The sequence below is a fragment of the Puma concolor genome, chromosome D4 (genome assembly GCF_028749965.1).
Source record: "Puma concolor isolate L17-30 chromosome D4, mPumCon1.1.hap2, whole genome shotgun sequence".
Lineage (NCBI taxonomy): Eukaryota > Metazoa > Chordata > Mammalia > Carnivora > Felidae > Puma > Puma concolor.
The window spans coordinates 85,203,829-85,216,593 of record NC_141679.1 but is presented as its reverse complement, the minus strand read 5'-3'; the positions used below and the strand labels follow the sequence as shown (position 1 = coordinate 85,216,593).

The following is a 12,765-nucleotide window of genomic DNA, read 5'->3' as shown; positions in this document are numbered from 1 at the left end:
CTGGTCAAAGGCTGTGGCTGCTTCACTTGTCCTTTTATTATCAAAATTGGGCAGAAGAGTAACAAAATATGCCCAAGTATATTTACTAGCCAGACATGTTCCGTCCTGCTTCTGTTGTCTAACAGTGGCCCTGCCTTCTGATGAGAATTAATTACCCCTGTCAGGATAGTGCTTTTTCTTCTTGCCTCATATCCCTTGACATGAGGAGCCTGGGTGGCAACCATAGTTTAATATTTGTCTCCTTGTGGAAGTGTTCTCCCTCTGGGAACCAGGTTCTCTAAATCCACAGAGCCCCAGTTTCTAGAGATTCCCCAAGTGGGTCACTGGGAATAACAGCTAATGGGGCCACTCTTGCTTCTTCTCCTTGCTTTCTAGAACCATGTATTTTGCCTGCTGGGGACATACTATCATATAATGGCTGTTGACTTTTAGTACATATGTTGCATCCTAGAGATGGCATCCCAGCCTTACAGGGTGTCATCTCTGAGCCGGTGCCTTATCTGTACCTTCAACGTGTTGTTCATTCTTTTAGACCAACAGCTTTTGGATAGTATGGTGTATAGTATGACCAGAGGATCCCATGGTTATGTGCTACCATCTCCTTTGCTATAAAATGGGTTCCTTGGTCTGGTGCAATATTATGTGGGCTGCCGCTTTGTTGGATCAAACACTCTGCAATAACGGTGGTAGCTAAGGCATTACTGGCAGGAAGGGCAATCCCATGCTTGAATATTTGTTGGTCTCATCCAAAACCACTTTTAGAGTAGAAGGGGTCCAGTGCGTTCAACTTCACACCAATGGCTGGTTGGGCATCTTAGGGATGATGCTGTATTGGGGACTCAGCATTCTTCTCTGTTGCTGTCAGGTTGGATATTTGACAGTAGACAGTAGGCAGTATCAGCCTTGGTGAGCGGGAAATAATGGTGTTGGGCCTATATATAGCCTCAATCTCTGCCACCGTGGCTACTCTATTCATGTGTCCTCTGTGCCAGCGCTGGGGAGACCAATCACAAAGAGACTGGCTGAAGTTAAAGCAAGTCTGTGTTGGGAATCCTACTAGGAGGACTTACAGGACTCAGCATATAGTTGCACTCATGTCTATGATTTATTACCACAAAAAGATACAAAGTACAATCAACAAAGGGGAAAGGCATATGGAATGAGGTCCAGGTATACATTTCTAAGAGGCCCTTCTCCAGCATCACACAGGACATGCTTAAGTCCCCCAGCAGTGAGTTTTGTCAACACGGGTGAAATATTCTCTACTAGAGAAGCTTATTAGCGACTCAGTGCCCACGGTTTCTATTGGAAGCAGTCACATGGGCACCCTCTGCCTAGCATGTACCAGAATTCCAGAGTCCTAGAAGGAAGGCAGGTGTTCAGCATAAACTATTGTTGTTTGCATGGTTCAGGCACAGTGAACCACTTTTGCTGGTTAGGGCAGTGGGAACTCTACTGAGATCCATGTTCCCAAGAGTCTACATATTTTGACCTCCTGACATTTTGCCTTCACTTTGACTTAAAGATGATGAACAAACGCATTGTCCCAAACTCTGACTATTGGGAACGTTCTCCATCACTTTTGTCTTTTAAGGCCACTCCTGAGTGGGGCTGCAGTGTAGCCATGGTCCATTTTCAGCTTCAGCAGTGTCCAACAGTTCTTGAAGTATTGATACTCCTCTTTGTCAGTTTATGATTGCAAAATGGCCATAGATACTTTAGGGAATCACTGCAATGCTTGCTTGCTGTGGACGTGCAGGCCCTTCTTCCTTTAGCTTTAGCTCATAATCTCACATTTTTGGGATATGTCTATCCCTAGCTATTTTTAATTCCTATTGCTTCCTATTTGATACATGAATTATTTATGTGTTTCTAAATTTCCAAACCTATTAGGTTTTTATAATTTTGCTTTTTAGTTATTGATTCTAACTTTATTGTTTTGTGGTTAGAGAATCTGGCCTAATGATACCAATTATTTGAAAATTGTTGAGCATGGTTTTATGTTCACCATTGTGGGTCACTTTTCATAAATATTACCTGTGAACCTGGAAAGAATGCTGGAGCAATGCTGCCGTTGGTTGCAGGATTCTAAATTTGTCCATTAGGTCGAGCCTGTTTTGTTAAAATCTGTATCTTTATTGATATTTTTTGTCTGTTTGCACTATCAATTAGACAAAGATACATTCGAATCTTCCACTGTGTTGATAGATTGCCTTTTTTCTCCTAAAGTTCTGACAGATTTTTCTTTTCCATATTAGGAGGTTATGTTTTTAGGTTCACACAAGTTCAGAATTGTTTCTTCCTGGTAAATTGAACTGTTTGTCATTTGTGACTCTATCTTTAGAGTCACCCCTACTCCCCTTATGTAACTATATCTGCTCCATTTTGGTTAGACTGGTATATGGACGCTTACATGTTTAGATACAAATTTTTCTTGTTTTTCTTCTTTGGGTTTCACTGGGTTTTTTGAGTCTGTGCAGTGGTTTCTTTCATCAGCTCTGGAAATTCTCTGCCATTCTCTTTTCAGGTTTCACCTCTGCGCCTTTATTCATCACTCTCTTCTTCTTAAATTCTAGTTAAACTTGTTAGAATATGTTCCTCAGTCTTCCATATCTCTTAACCTGCTTTTCATACTTTCTCTGTCTCTCTTTGGGTTACATTCTAGGGAATTTCTTCAGTTCTATTTCCCAATTCACATATTTTCTTTTTAGCTATGGAATTCATACATTGCACTTATAATTTTAGTCAATGGATTTTTCTTTTTTATTTTTTTAAGTTTATTTTATTTATTTATTTATTTATTTATTTATTTATTTATTTCGGGAGAGAAAGAGTGAGCACGTGTACATGTGACCAGGGGAGGGACGGAGAAGGGGGAGAGGGAGAGAGAATATCCCAAACAGGCTCTGCATTATCATCGGGAGCCCAATGCCAGCCTCGATCTCACAAACTGTGAGATCATGACCTGAGCCAAAATCAAGTGTTGGGCACTTAACCCACTGAGCCACCCAGGTAGGTGCCCCTGGATTTTTCATTTCTAGAAGTTCCATTTTGATATTCTAAAAATCTGCTTGGTAATTTTTAAAACATTTTGCTAAGAAACATTTAATAATTTTCTCAGTAATAGTTCAGCAAACACCCTTATATGTACCACCTGCATTCATTAGATGTTAACATTTTTCCATATTTGCTTTATTTATCTTTTATTTAGCCATTTCAGAATTGCCATTCACTCCTAAATACTTCAGCTTGTATCTCCTAAGGATACTGACATTGTCTTACTCAACCATAATATCAGATCACAACCTGGGTAAGATTTTACAGTCTCTTGCTCTTACCTATATTTTTAATACTTTACATTTTTTTTCTTTAAACATTTATTTTCTGTTTTATTTCTGATCATTCTGTTAACTTCAGTCTTTGTGGGTCTTTTAAATGATACTTTCTGTGTTTTATGATTTGAGGCTGGAACAACTTATTTTTTGCAACTTTTTCTTTTGGAATTATTGAGTCATACAGGTTCCTCCTGCAAGGCTTTGTTTGCTTTTGTCTGGGAGCTGGGGCCACTACCAGCCCAGGATGACTTTTTTTTTTTTTAAGATTTTATTTTTTTAAGTAATCGCTACACCCAACATGGGACTCAAATTCACAACCCTGAGGGCACCTGGGTGGCACAGTCGGTTAAGCGTCCGACTTCAGCCAGGTCACGATCTTGCGGTCCGTGAGTTCGAGCCCCGCGTCAGGCTCTGGGCTGATGGCTCGGAGCCTGGAGCCTGTTTCCGATTCTGTGTCTCCCTCTCTCTGCCCTTCCCCCATTCATGCTCTGTCTCTCTCTGTCCCAAAAATAAATAAAAACGTTGAAAAAAAAATTAAAAAAAAAAAACAACAAATTCACAACCCTGAAATCAAGAGTTGTATGCTCTACCAACTGAGTCAGCCAGGCACCCCCTCCCCCCCCGCCCCCAACTCTCCAGGATGACTTTAAATTCTTGGTTTGACTCTTTCTGGTCCACCTATCAGGTAATGTGAATTTGGCATGAAAATCTTATGTGAAGGTTGTGGTTATAAAGTCTCAGGAGAAAAAAATTTATTTTGGACATCAAGGTTTCCTTGTCAGGTGAGGGGACCTTAATTCTAATTTACTCTCACATCTGGGTTTTTGGAGTTCTAGCTTTATTATAGATTATGGATGGGGTGTCTTGTGTGTCCATCTGACGAAGAAAGCAGACACTTAATGTCACTTTGGCAAATACCATCAATATTGGCAAAAAATGTGTTCTGTTTTCTTCCCACGTTGCCCATGTCACTTAATTTTGGGGCCTTTGTGAATTCCTTGAATACTTGCTAGCCTGTTGAATTAAGTAAAATTAATGTTTTATATTTCATCAAAAAAATTTTTTAATGCTTATTTATTTTTATTTTTGAGAGAGAGAGAGAGACAGACAGATGGATGCGAGCAGGGGAGGGGCAGAGAGAGGGAGACACAGGATCCAAAGCAGGCTCCAGGCTCTGAGCTGTCAGCCCAGAGCCTGACATGGGACTTGAACCCATGAACCATGACATCATGACATGAGCCAAAGTCGAACACTGACCAACTGAGCTACCCAGGTGCTCCTCAAAATCTTTAGATGTTTTCTGTTAGACTGTTGGTCAGGGTACACATTTTGCCATGTGGCTGAAAGCGAAGTTCTTCTGTAAAACAGAACATATTTTTTTAATGTGTTGTATTAAATGCTATGGAAAGAATATTATAGAAGGAAGAGCAAGATATAAAGAGACAATTTATGCATAAATATATCATCATTCTTGACTTCATGAAAATGTTGATTCAAAATAAAAGGCTTTTCCTCACAAAAAAAAAAACTTTAAAAATATATTGGTTTTAAAGAGAATTAAAATAGTTAAAGATTGTGGTCTTTTGAATCCAGTCACACCTGGGTTTCCATCTGAGTTCTCTCTCTAGCTGTGTGACTTTTGATGATTCCTTTAACTTCTTAGCATTTTTTAATCTGTATCATGGAGTGAGGGCAGTTTTGCAGATCAAAAGAGGGTAATATATGTAAAGGGCTCAACCTGGTACCTGACACACAGAGTAAATGTTAGCTGGTTTTAATTTTAGCCATTCTCTTTCCAGAAGTGCTCAAGGTGTTAATATAGAGTGTTAAATGTGAAATGTAGAGTGTATCTCACATTATACATGTAATAGTGTAAAACTGAATATGGGTATGTGGGAGACGCAACCATAAAGGGAAAAGCAAGAAAGGCTCCACAGGATCAGAAAATGAAGAGGAGGGATGCCTGGGTGGCTCAGTCAGTCAGGCGTCTGACTCTTAGTTTCAGCTCAGGTCATGATCTCATGGTTCATGGGACCAGGCCCCATGTTGGGCTCTGTGCTGACAGCATGGAGCCTGCTTAAGATTCTCTCTCTTCCTCTCTCTCTCTCTCTCTCTCTCTCTCTCTCTCTCTCTCTCTCTCTGCCCCTCCCCCCCAATAAATTAAAAAACTTAAAAAAAAAAAAAGAAGAAGAAGAAGAAGATGAGGAAAGCAGTATGAAGTTTGGCAGGTGACCAAAGCTAAGAAGGCCCTCTGGTTCCCCTCAGCTTTCTAAAGACTTGGATGTAGTAAGTATATTCTCCACTTTAGCTTTTTCTTTTGTGTTCCCTTTTGTTAGTTCAGGAGCATATATATCCCTACCCCTTTGGGTCAAAGGGAATTCTGACTTCCTGTGGCCCAGGGGAACTGCCTAACACATTTTAGGATAAGGAAGCTTATGCCCTTATATAGGGACCTCAAGGATAGTTAGGGATTTTCATTCTCACCTGTTCAACAGGGAACCGTTTGGCATCCCTAGAGTTCTGGACGTGCCTTATTAGAAAAGAGACATAGTTGCATTCTTCTGAATAGAAAAATTTACAATAAACAGTAATACAGAAATATATACCATGCAGCATCAGCATATATCAGATAATATGAAGCATTTAGACTTTTTTCCTCTTCCCCCTGGTAGGGCCTCAGTGTAATTCTTATATAACTTTTCATTAGGCTCCAATGTAGAGCGTCAGAAATAACAGGAAATTGTGTAGCCCACTCCCATCTAACCTTTTGCTCATATTTTTGCATGCCGAAAGACAAGAAAAGTGTGTCTTATTTATTGTCTTTATATATTTCTCTTGGTACTACTGTTGTCGCTTTAGTTTTTTAGTAAAGGAAATTGGCTTATTTGAAATGTTTGTCTTAATCCTCTATGGAAATATCAGTTTACGGGAAGGTTAAGGCAGCTCATTTGGGCCCCTCTCAGAGTCTCTGCTGCAATTGTCGGAAAGGAAACCCCAGGGAAACCCCCGAGCACAGGCTTCACAAGAGCAGTGGCTGTGCAGAAGACAACACTCTAGATGCTTTATCAGGTGCTGTCTGGAGAGCAGAAATAATGGTCTGAAGGTAAAAATGCTGATGTCTCCACTTTCCCAACTTAGCACAAACATCTTCTTTATCTTTGGTGGATTTTGGTGCCACAGAGGCGGCTCCAAGAAGCCTTAAATGCAAGTGTGATTGCTTTTACATCCTGGCTTTGAAAGCATGGTGTTTGGGGATTTCCTTGACTTGAATTCTTTCTTTCTTTCCTTCCTTCCTTCCTTCCTTCCTTCCTTTCTTTCTTTCTTTCTTTCTTTCTTTCTTTCTTTCTTTCTTTCTTTTTATTTTTTTAAAGGGAGTAGATTCATAGCATCCACTGTCAGTGCCATTTCCCTTTCTGTGATGACTTGTTCACTGTTTACATGAAAGGTTTCAGGAAGTAAGAAATGTAAACATAAATAGATATACGAACAAATAAATGAAAAGCTATGCTGCCTTTGTCACATAGCGAAAAGGTGTGACTATAATGGGAACACAGTACTGTCTGATTAAAACTTTAGGATTTTTCCTGGAAACTTTGAAACATGTCTGATTTTTTCTTTTCCTTTTTATTTTTTTATTTTTATTTTTTTTAACGTTTATTTATTTTTGAGACAGAGAGAGACAGAGCATGAATGGGGGAGGGTCAGAGAGAGGGAGACACAGAATCTGAAACAGGCTCCAGGCTCTGAGCTGTCAGCACAGAGCCTGACGTGGGGCTCCAACTCACGGACCGCGAAATCATGACCTGAGCCAAAGTCAGCCGCTTAACCGACTAAGCCACCCAGGCGCCCCTCTTTTCCTTTTTAAATAACGCTGTGAAAAGGGAGAAATGGTACCCTAGAATGCCATGCTTACACTGGAACTTTGAATGTATCATCATCCTACTCACTGCAGGTGCTGGTATGAAATACTATCATTGCTGAGGCTTGCTTGCCTACTGACATGTCTGTCCTTTGGAAGCCCCAGAAAGTGATTTGTAAATTATTTGCTTCTTGTCGCCATACAGTTGTTTTTTTTTTTAAGTTGGTGTTTTTGTTTTTTGTTTTTTTGCCATCTTAACCATTTTGAAGTATATAGTCCAGTGGTGTTAAATGCATTCATAATGTCATAGAGTAGTCCACCCTTATCCACAGGACATATGTTCTAAGACGCCCAGTGGATACCTAAAACTGTGGATACACCTTATGTGTACAGTTTTTTTCCTATACATACATACCTATGATAAAGTTTAATTTACAAATTAGGCACAGTAAGAGATTAACAATAATAAAATAGAACAACTGTAACTATACTGTAATAAAGTTTGCAAATATTCGTGCTGTTCTGATTTTGTAATAATCAGGGCAGGCTAAACATTCACTATATTAAGACCATGCATGTCCCCAGACCTAGTTCTTTGCCTAGGTCTGGTTTTCTCAGTTGTGGTGATAAACCAAGTATTACTGATATTATGCATCTTATGTGGGAAATGTCTGTGACTCTAGGTATCTGATCATCCTTGAGAAATGACAGCGCAGTTGGCGTAGTAACTTTTGAAAATAACCATTGCTAACTTGATGATTACCACTTGCTTAAAATGAATTGTAAAGCTAAAAAAAAAAAACAAGACTACGTGAATGTAGTCTCTCTTTTTCAAAGCACCTTATTGTACTGTACTCACCCTTCTTGTGTTGTGAAGTGATAAATAGCTACATGATGAGATGAAGTGAGGTATGTGATGTAGGAATTGTGATGTAGCCCGAAGCTATTATTGACCTGACAATATGTCCGAAGGAGGATTCATCTGCTTTTGGACCATGGTTGACCACAGGTAACTGCAACTGTAGAAAGCAGAAACTGCAGATAAGAGAGGGACTACTGTATAATCATCACCTCCATCCATCTCCATAACTCTTTTCATCTTGTAAGACCGAAACTCTACATCCATTCAACAATAACTCCCCTTTCTTTCCCCCTTCACTCCAGCCCCTGGCGGGCACAATTCTACTTTCTGTCTCTGTGATTTTGACTAAGTATCTTGTATAAATGCAGTCATACAGTACTTGTCCTTTTGTGACTGGTTTATTTCATTTAGCATAATCCTCAGGGTTCATCCATGTTGTAGCAGATATCAGAATTTCCTTCCCTTTCAAGGTTGAAAAATGTTCCATTGTGTATATACACCACATTTTGCTTCTCCATTCATCTGTCCATGGACACTTACGTTGTTTCCATGTTTTGCCTATTGTGAATAATGCTGCAGTGAATATGAGTGTACACATATCTCATCCAAGACCCTGCTTTCAGCTCTTGTGGGTATATACCCAGAAGAGGAATTTCTGGGTCATTTGGTAATTCTATTTTTAATTTTTTGAGGAACCTGCAAACTGTTTTGCACAGAGGCTGTACCATTTTACTTTTCTACCAATAGTGCACAAGATTTCCAGTTTCTTCACATCCTCATCAACGTGCAGTTTTCTGTTTTATTTTTTTTTAAGTTTATTTATTTTGAGAGAAAGAGAGCGAGCAAGCACGTGTGCACATGAGCTGGGTAGGAGCAGAGAGAGAGGGAGAGAGAATCCCAAGCAGGCTGTAGCATGGAGCTGTCAGCACAGAGCCCGATGTGGGGCTCAGTCTCACAAACCAAAATCATGACCTGAGCCGAAACCAAGAGTCAGAGGTATAACTGCCCGAACCACCCAGCTGTGCCTGGGTTTTTTTTGATAGTAGCCATCCTCATGGGTGTGAGTTGGTATCTCATTATAGTTTTTATTTGCATTTCCCTTCTAATTAGTGATGTTGATCATCTTTTCATGTGTTTATTGGCCATTTGTATATCTTCTTTTGAGAAATGCCTATTCTAGTCCCTAAAACACCCATAATTTTATTAAAAGTAAAACAAGCAGTTTTTTGAGTGTTTGGAGGCAGTTTTAAATGACAGGCAAGAACTCAGGCTCAGCAGTTGGACAGCTCCAGGTTGGCATCATGGTTTTACCAGCTGTGTGACCTTGATTGATCAAGTTACTTCATTTCTCCAGGCTTCCGTTTCTTCTGCAAAATGGGGAGAATGGTTGAATCTGTCTCACTGAGGTTTTTTGGGATCACCTAAGCTAATATTATAGATGTCAAATATATGGGATAGTATTTGCACTATAGTAAGTATTTAATAAATATTAGCTGCTCTGTTACTGGAATCATGAACAGTCTTAAAAAACACCTTTTATATGTTGGTTCCCTTCCTATTCTGGTAGAAGTATAATTCATTGCATTCTTGAGAATTTTCACTTGTTTTTCCAGTTCATGCCTACTTACTGTCTCAGTCACTGTAGTAGTATGTGAAACAATGTGGAATTGCAACTTTTGTAGGTTATAAACGATGACTGTCAGCAGTTTCATGTGATTCAACCTAATGCAATGGAAACTATTTGAACGTCTAATATATGCCAGAGTGCCTACTGTGCTATTTCATTCATTCTTCCCAGCTTCCCCTTAAAGTACATCTTATTTTCCCCATTTTGGGATGGGAAGACTGAGGCTTCTCAGAGATGAACAGACATGCCTGAGTTTACCCAACTAGTAAGTAGTGAAGCCAGGTTTCAAGCTAGATCTTGTTGAATCCAAAGCCCATTCATTTTCTTTTCTTCACAGTTTTTGTTTTAATCCCAGTATAGTTACCATGTAGTGTTATTGTAGTTTCAGGTGTACAGTGTAGGGGTCCGCCACTTGCATACAACGCCTGGTGCTCATCAAAGCGCACTCCTTAGTCCCCATCACCTGATTCACCCACCCCTCACCCTCCTCCCCTCTGGCAAGCATCAGTTGTCTACAGTTAAGAGTCTGTTTCTTGGGGCACCTCGGTGGCTCAGTCAGTTGAGTGTCCGACTCTTGATTTCAGTTCGGGTCACGATCACAGGGTTGTGGGATCAAGCCCTGCATCAGGCTCCTCCTGCGCTCGCTTGCTCTCTCTCTCTCTCTCTCTCTCTCTCTCTCTCAAAAACAAACAAGCATCTGTTTCTTGGTTTGTCCCTCTCTGTCTCCTTTTTTCCCTGTGTTCATTTATTTCTTAAATTCCACATGTGAGTGAAATCATATGGTATTTGTCTGTCTCTGACTTATTTCACTTAGCATTATACTTTCTAGCTCCATCTATGTTATTGCAAATGGCAAGATTTCATTCCTTTTTATGGCTGAATAATATTCCTCTGTGTGTGTGTGTGTGTGTGTGTGTGTGTGTGTGTGTGTGTGTGTACGTGTACGTAACGCATCTCCCGTATCGATTCATCATTTAATGGACATTTGGACTGCTTCCATATCTTCGCTATTGCAGATAGTGCTGCTATAAACATAGGGTTGCATGTATCCCTTTGAATTAGTGTTTTTGTATTCTTTGAGTAAATATCCAGCAATGCAATTGCTGGATTGTAGGGTAGTTCTATTTTTAACTTTTTGAGGAACCTCCGTATTTTTTTCCCAGAGTGGCTGCAGCAGTTTGCTTTCTCAACAGTGTACGAGAGTTCCTTTTTCTCCACATCCTTGGAAATCTCGGTTTTTTTCCTTCCAATTTCTATAACCGGGGCGCCTGGGTGGCGCAGTCGGTTAAGCGTCCGACTTCAGCCAGGTCACGATCTCACGGTCCGTGAGTTCGAGCCCCGCGTCGGGCTCTGGGCTGATGGCTCAGAGCCTGGAGCCTGTTTCCGATTCTGTGTCTCCTTCTCTCTCTGCCCCTCCCCCGTTCATGCTCTGTCTCTCTCTGTCCCAAAAATAAATAAAAAACGTTGAAAAAAAAAAAAAAAAAAAAAAAGAAACACTCCTCCCTTATCTCTGTGGCCGATGAAGATGAAAGTTAGAGAAAATACATTATTTCTTCTTAGGTGCTGGTGATTTGGGTTTTCTTCAATACAGTGAGCATATGTGGTAGTTCTGTATTCATGTACATTTTGTGCTTTTGTCCCTCTTTTTCATATTTGGGACATAGCATGTGCAGTATGGGCTGCAGTCACCTTGGCTCTTTCAAAAAGGTGCTGTAGGGTAAAAATAAGTAATTCAGGCTCTGCCTTCAACCCATTTCTCATGGCCACCATCATGTTCATCCTTTTGTGATCATCTGCTCTGTGCAAGGAGTGTGCTAGATGCTTTACCCACAGAATCTCACTGTCCCTATAGGTATATAGAGTAAGGGCTAAAATCTTGTACAGGATGGAAGGAAATAGGCTAAACTGGATTATATGATGTAGCCAAGAGCATAAGACCCTTTAGTCTGTCTTGCTTCAGGGGCCAAGTCTTTTTTTACCATATCCCATTTCCTCCCATTCTTAGAAATGGCCTCCTAGAGGGGAAATAAGGACAGCCTCTCTACAGAATACTCTGTAGCACACTTGGGTGTGTTATCCCCACTGAATTTTCTCAGTCCCTTTCCCCCTTCCTGTCCCCCTTTTCTTTTTCTTCTTCCTTTGCTCCCTCTGTCCCTTTCTTCCTCCCTTTCTCCCACCCACTCTGTCTCTCTTCTTCTCTCCCTCCCTTCCTCCTTTCCTTCCATTTTTCCTTCCTTCCTCTAAACATACCTAATGAAGTTGAAATACCAAGATTAAGAAACTACTTAATGTATTTCCTGAAGAAAATTGGATTCTTGAGATATTCCCATTTGATTTTTTTCCTTGGCACTAAAAATTGTCTCTAATTTTAATTTGCTTTCAGAGAAATTACCATCTTTTAAAATATGCTACTAAAACAAGTTAGATTGAATTCTATCAGTTTTTAAAAGAGTGACCTTCTCAGTCTTTTAAATAATAAAATTTGGAAGTAATTGCTTGATATCTGAGTTCAGGAGAATGACATAACATGTTTTGAGTTCTAAGGACAGCCTGTTTGACCTCGCACCCTATTTATTCCTAAAGTAGATCGCCGGAACCAACTTTCTTCCTCAGTCCAGCAAAAGTGTTGGTGAAAACTCTTCTGTTTGCAGCTGGAGGTGGCGCTTTTTTTCCTTTGTTGTTCCATTGTTTCCTTTAGGGTGAGGGAGAATAATTAAGGGGAACATCTTTTCTGAGCAGCTGGAATCAAATTCCAGCTGACTGCAGCACCTGCAACGATGGCACCTCTGCCTCTGGGTGGCAGGGTGGGATGCCAGCCGTGGAGCCCGCGACAGTGGGCTCCTGAGTACCGAGACGCGGCCGCACCACACCGCTCCAGCCCTTCTGTGAGCTTCAGATGGCAGCAGTACCAGTGACTGCGAAGTGTCTGTTTTAGACTAATTAGAGGGATGATTTGTGAAACAGTGGCTATTTATTTAATTAATCACCAGCACAAAGCCATAAAGCCCATATTTTAAAAATCCCTGTTAGTTTGCCATGTGGTTAATAGATTGGGGCACATTAAAAAGTGACATGGTGATGT

At 40.4% G+C, this 12,765-nt stretch overlaps 1 protein-coding gene and 1 non-coding gene across 8 annotated transcripts in view; both read left to right on the top strand.

Annotated features, from left to right (window-relative positions):
- The window catches only part of MAPKAP1 (MAPK associated protein 1), a 247,686-nt gene that overhangs the window by 78,472 nt on the left and 156,449 nt on the right, over positions 1-12,765 (top strand). The gene's annotated exons all lie outside the window — the stretch shown is intronic.
- LOC112851783 (small nucleolar RNA SNORA72) lies at positions 7,697-7,826 on the top strand. The gene has a single exon (XR_003222818.1). It is a non-coding gene; the product is annotated as a small nucleolar RNA SNORA72 (small nucleolar RNA).